Source organism: the organism of the source record quoted next, unplaced genomic scaffold (assembly GCF_019419815.1).
Source record: "Pyrus x bretschneideri cultivar Hongxiangsu unplaced genomic scaffold, Pyrus_bretschneideri_v1 Contig276, whole genome shotgun sequence".
Taxonomy (NCBI): Eukaryota; Viridiplantae; Streptophyta; class Magnoliopsida; order Rosales; family Rosaceae; genus Pyrus; species Pyrus x bretschneideri.
This window is the reverse complement of record NW_025999586.1, coordinates 6,906-13,585: the sequence shown is the minus strand read 5'-3', so window position 1 is coordinate 13,585 and position 6,680 is coordinate 6,906. Positions and strand designations below refer to the sequence as shown.

Below are 6,680 nucleotides of genomic sequence, written 5' to 3'. Positions count from 1 at the left end.
ATACGTTGTTATGGCACTTGATTCGCTTGAAATGTAGAACAGGAATTTTCACGCTCATTATCTACTTTCGTTTAACTATTTTGATTGAATTTGCAATATCATACATCATAAAGAGTAAAAATGAAAACAAAATGAAATTGGGTTATGACGGTGTTCCATGGCAACATAATGTTCATAACTTATCATCCATGTTTGCGTTTTAGGTTCACTCTAGAAGATCAAAGTAGAAATTTAGTAGTATAGTATTATCGCGAAAGGTACAATATTGTGTTGAGGGATGTGGCAATGCATGCGCTTCAATGTGGGAGCGATTCAAAATCCAACCATAGTGCAATTGAACTGGGCATATTCAATGTTTTTCGTCATTGGCACTTTTCTTGTGTCTTCCTTTTGTGTCACATCAGTTGATTCGTTCTGATCTAGCTTTTGTGCTTTTTGGAACTGAAGGCATTCAAGTTAGGATTAACGATGATGATTTTCAATCATATATGCTGATATTGAAGGGCCAGGCATGTTTATTTTTTGGCATAAGCTGTAATTTAGTCTTTCGCTCCTATCGTTTGAATATTTTTGAGATATTTACTGAGCTACGATCTTGGCCTTGCAGTTGGCACTCCTTATGAGAATGGTGTTTTCCGCATGAAGTTGTTATTGTCCAGGGACTTTCCACACTCTCCTCCTAAAGGTTTGTTTGTTATGATCATAAATGATGTAATTGATAACACTATCATTTAAGTGGACATGTTATATTTATGTTCCCTCGTTCTGTTTGGAATGCGTGATCGTAGACAACTGAAGATGTTTTTGTTGATGAAAGGCCTATATATGGTAGAACTCTTTTAGTCCCTATTTGGATTATAATTTCTGGAAAATAATTGTTGTAGGCTACTTCCTGACGAAGATTTTCCATCCAAACAACGGTGAGATTTGTGTCAACACCTTGAAAAAGGATTGGAATCCAAGTCTTGGATTACGACATGTTCTGATTGTAGGTTCCCTTGATGGTTCAGTTATATTCTTTCATTTCTGCTTATTCATCTGAGAATTTTGTGTTCTCTTACAAACTCAAGTTGTCTTGGCTCCGTGCTTTGTGATAACAGGTAGTTAGATGTCTATTTATTGAACCATTTCCATAATCAGCGTTGAATGAACAGGCAGGCAATACTCTTTTATAGTTCAAAATTTATTAACACCAAGAGGCCCAGACCTATTTACTAGTATCTAGGTTGTTTTTTTATGTGACTTGCTTGGCATGTGAATCAAACATGAAAATCATGTTCAAACACGTGTTAGCAGTGTCCTTGTGTCTGAATGGTTTTTCTGGGGCTGCCCAATGCCCAATGTGTTTGTCCACAAACTGGAGGTGCTTGGTTGTTCCCTTAAGACACAGGAACCCAATTATAGTATGACAAATATAGTTCAACATACACCAATTTTTCTCTGTTTTTTGAACAGCTCTTGAAACAGCTGATGTTATTTCTGCAAGACATGTTGCTTAATGAAGTTTCTTGGAGTCTTGGATTAAGAGTAATTATGTTTTTTTTTTTTGGTCCCCGTTGAAAAGATAAATTCATATGTCATTGCGATATCTCTGCAGTTCTTTTCATTTTGGATGTACCTCTAGTTTTAAGCTATTGGATTTGAATTTACTATCATGTTTAAGTAATGGATGTTAGAATTAGAGGTGCATGCTCTTGTTTGCTGCTTTGCTCCTACAATCTCATGCACATTTTTCATCTTGCTAAGGTGAATTAGTGCAGGCCGTAAGATGTCCTAGATTTATGATGATTAATGGGTTTGTTACTCGGTGCAGTGAGTATATTATTGATTTGATGGGTGCACCTGGAACACTAATTCCTGCTGAGGTGCCTACTAGTCAGCTCCCAAATTCTTTCTTTGCCATAAAGAGCTTTCAAGATGCCACCGAAATGCCCAAAGATGTGTGTTTGACTCAAGCTGAGGGCAGTGTAATGTTAGCAGTTCCTTCTGATCTTGACATAGTTTCTAGAGCTGGCAGCTTACGGTCAGAAGAAGCATCATTGCGCGACCATTCAAACAAAAGATGATAGAAGAATTGTTGTTGACGAAAACCAAATGGAGAGTTCTAGCGGTGATATGGGGACTCCCCTTAGATCACTTCGTAAATCATTTGAAAGTTCATCGGGTACAACTGAAAAAGCCACATCTGCACAGAAAAGGAAAGTGAAAAATGTATCAAAGTATGTCATCAGTGCAGCAAAGAACCCAGAGTTTGCACAAAAACTACATGCTGTCTTGTTGGAAAGTGGTGCATCACCTCCTGCAGATTTATTTTCGAATATGAATCCTCAATATCTGCATGAAGACAAGTTGCTTGGTCAAATGAATGCAGATGGGAAACTTGTAGATTATGGGATTCATAATTATTTGGTCCAATTATTATCAGGCAATGAGCTGTCCACTCAAACTGCTGCTGAAGTGAGCTATGCCAATTTTGATAACTTGCTGAAACAATCTTCCTTGGATTTAGCTGAGCAACGAAATGAATCAGAGACAAACAAGTTTTCTCTTCTCTTAGATACTGTTGAGGAGGGATTTGTAATCGTGTCTGGTGGAACTAGTGAAACAACCCAGATTTGTAATCCTGTTCTTGATAATCCCCTAATGAACTCCGAAGCTTTGAACGAGTATAAAGAATCAGTGAGTAAGCCAATGGACAGATACAATAGTGGCCTGTGTACTAGTTGTGATAGTCACTATGAGAGGTATCCCGCACTAGGGGAAGTTGCAGAGTGGGAAATTTTATGGGAGGATCTTCAGATTGGTGAACGCATTGGCATTGGTAAGCACAGGTTCAGAATTTTGTTGCACTAAATTAGTGTAATAACAATACTGTAAAGTTTGCATATGGTCTTACGACTTTAAAAGTTGGAACTTTTAATTTTCAGGGCTAATGTGCTGGTTACGGTGATTGAAACTCTACGTGAGTTTGTCATCATTTACGAAGGATTCAGTTCTTTTCCCGAAATTTTTTTGCCAATTTCAGTCTTGTTGCTTGAAGTGGCAGAACAGGAGAATATGCCACAAATATTAACAGACAGACTGAAAGATGTTGCTGAACTGATTAAGACAAAAGCAGATAAACATCACATTCTGTGGCAACCACTTCAGATGCGGAAGCAAAATTCAGTGGCTATCAAAATGCTCAATCCAAAATTTGAGGAGAAGTAATTTATCTTTACCTCCCGTACCCAATTGTCATAATGTTATTATGTTGGGTACTGCTTGAACGTATTGCTGGAGTCACCGCTGAATGATATTTTGTTATGCAGCTTTGTTAAGGGCAGAGACTATGATCCAGATCGGGAACGAGCCGAGAGAAGAAAGATGAAGAAACTTTTGAAGCAAGAAGCTAAAGGGGCTATTCGTGAACTGCGTAAGGATAATTCTTTCCTGTACGAGGTGAAGGCAAGGGATAAGGCGCTGATGGAAGAAGAAAAAGCTGAGAAATATGGAAAGGTACGACTTTTCCTACAAGAACAAGAACACACTATGAATTCTGGGCAATTAGGCAAAGGCAAAGGCAAGAAGAGAAGGCGATGAGTTTGGTTGTTTTGGTTGCGTAGTACCTTCTCATGACTTTTGCCTTCAAGGTCAAGGTAATATTTTGGCAATATTAGCAGCATTTCTGATTTTTTTTTCCCATTACGTTTTTTTGGTAATAGATTACTAATGTTGGTGCTTCGGGAATTCACTCGCTCGCTCACTGATTGCAGGTATGGCGGCCTTGCATCGCGGACGTTAAGGGAGATAGATGAAGGCGGTTTCTATGGTGCAAATTTTGTGCAACGTTTAGGTTATTATAAATGTATTCATAGTAAAAATTTTGTATCCAATTTTGGTTGGAACTATATCGGTTGCTCGATGTTTAGAAATTCATCCAGAATTTTGGATCTTGACAATGTTTTCGCCATGCTTTCATGCAACCTCATTCAATATTCCTTCAACACCTTATTTACACTTTAAAACCTACATCTATGGATGGTTTATCTCGTTCGCACCTTTAAGAATAATATTTTGCAACGTTTACTTATTGAAACAAGAGAAATTTAGAATCTGGGAATGAAAATGAAAAGAACAAATGAATATGCAAACAACGAGCCTTCGAATTGGTTAAAATTCCTGATCCACGTGTTAGTAACTAACAAGCTAAATTTTTTCAATTCCATCTGTTAGTAAACAAATAGATTGGCAAGTCCAGAATTGTATTTTTGAACTTTAATCTTTTAAGACGATTAAAATTTAATAAAAATCTGGTGTCAGATTGTATATTGATTTTAGTCTCTTAATGTGTACTGAATTCAAACTCATATTATATTTTTGTTTTATAGATATCTTATTTAATGTCATTGCATTAAATTTTAAATTTATTATTATACACATTTTAATTCATTAATTTTATTTAACTTCCTCTAATTAGTGTACCTAAACGTCCATATCAAAATATATTTCACTAAATTAGTGTATTGAAATATCCATATCTAAATATATTGTAGTGAACTAGTGTACTGAAATATATTGTAGTGAACTAGTGTACTGAAATATATTGGTAAACGTCCATATCATAATATATTTCACTAAATTAGTGTACTGAAATATCCGTACCTAAACGTCCATCAAAATGGTAGATTTACTAACACTTAGAGTTTATTAATACTTTCATTAAGTATAACATAAGATTTTGTGGTATCCACTTGTGTAAATACTTTAAATTGACGATCGAATTAGTTCATTGTATTCATATAGGGTCAAGGAGTGTAGCTGTTAAAAATCATCAAAATCGGAGTTAAAACTACCGTTAAATCGTTATTTTTCATTTATAACCGTCGAAAAGTTTTATCGCGTTACTTGATCTCTAAATGTTTTTTTTTCCTATTTTTGGCGTATGCGATCTCGAAGCATATACAAACAAGTTTGACGGTTGGATCGTTGAAACTAGTTTCGTACAATGTGTTTCCCATCAAAATGGTAGATTTACTAACACTTAGAGTTTATTAATACTTTCATTAAGTATAACATAAGATTTTGTGGTATCCACTTGTGTAAATACTTCAAATTGACGATCGAATTAGTTCATTGTATTCATATAGGGTCAAGGAGTGTAGCTGTAAAAAATCATCAAAATCGGAGTTAAAACTACCGTTAAATCGTTATTTTTCATTTATAACCATCGAAAAGTTTTGTCGCGTTACTTGATCTCCAAATGTTTTTTTTTCCTATTTTTGGCGTATGCGATCTCGAAGCATATACAAACAAGTTTGACGGTTGGATCGTTGAAACTAGTTTTGTACAATGTGTTTCCCATCAAAATGGTAGATTTACTAACACTTAGAGTTTATTAATACTTTCATTAAGTATAACATAAGATTTTGTGGTATCCACTTGTGTAAATACTTTAAATTGACGATCGAATTAGTTCATTGTATTCATATAGGGTCAAGGAGTGTAGCTGTAAAAAATCATCAAAATCGGAGTTAAAACTACCGTTAAATCGTTATTTTTCATTTATAACCATCGAAAAGTTTTGTCGCATTACTTCATCTCTAAATGTTTTTTTTTTCCTATTTTTGGCGTATACGATCTCGAAGCATATACAAACAAGTTTGACGGTTGGATCGTTGAAACTAGTTTCATACAATGTGTTTCCCATCAAAATGGTAGATTTACTAACACTTAGAGTTTATTAATACTTTCATTAAGTATAACATAAGATTTTGTGGTATCCACTTGTGTAAATACTTTAAATTGACGATCGAATTAGTTCATTGTATTCATATAGGGTCAAGGAGTGTAGCTGTAAAAAAATCATCAAAATCGGAGTTAGAACTACCGTTAAATCGTTATTTTTCATTTATAACCGTCAAAAAGTTTTGTCGCGTTACTTGATCTCTAAATGTTTTTTTTTTCCTATTTTTGGCGTATGCGATCTCGAAGCATATACAAACAAGTTTGACGGTTGGATCGTTGAAACTAGTTTCGTACAATGTGTTTCCCATCAAGTGCAATGGTATATGTATTTACTAAGTAGATTTTAATTTATTTATTTTGTACTTATAACACTTAAGAAATTGAATGATATATATGTAAAAAAAATTATTATGGGTTTTTTTTAGAATAATATATTATTGTGGGGTTTATGTGAAATAAAAATTGAACTTGAAAGGAGTAAAGTCACATTTTTGGTAATTTTTTTAATACTTAAAAAAAAAAAAAAAAAAACCTTGCGCGACGCTTTAATCGTCGCGCAAAACCACTTTGCGTGACGTCGAATTGTATACCTACGTCACGCGAATTGATAATTTTGGCGGTCCATAGCGAAAAATAGGCGCTTTTTTTCCATTTTTCCAAGTTTTGCAACCATATATCCTATCCTCTTTTCCTCTCGGTTTTTCTTTCCGTAGACCTCTTTTCCTCAAATTGTAGACCTCTTTTCCTCTTCCTTTTGCTTAAATTGCAGACTTTCCTCTCGCTTAAATTCCAAATCAAATTGCAGGAAAAGACTTTCCTCTTTTCCTCTCGCTCAAGTCTGATGCGAGAATTATACGCACACAAATTAAACCCTCTTTTTGACAATTGTAGTATAGATATATAAGTAGGGATCGTTCTGGACCGGGGATTAGGAGGGATTGTTAATCACTTGG

The 6,680-nt window shown here is 34.9% G+C and overlaps 1 long non-coding RNA gene and 1 pseudogene across 1 annotated transcript; both read left to right on the top strand.

Moving 5' to 3' along the window:
• Nucleotides 1–1,781: 1,781 nt before the first annotated feature.
• Nucleotides 1,782–2,950, top strand: LOC125479100 (annotated as a pseudogene).
• A 222-nt stretch (nucleotides 2,951–3,172) lies between these two features.
• Nucleotides 3,173–3,788, top strand: LOC125479099. Its single transcript, XR_007259812.1, has 3 exons — nucleotides 3,173–3,206; nucleotides 3,312–3,638; nucleotides 3,756–3,788. It is a non-coding gene; the product is annotated as an uncharacterized LOC125479099 (long non-coding RNA).
• Nucleotides 3,789–6,680: the final 2,892 nt, after the last annotated feature.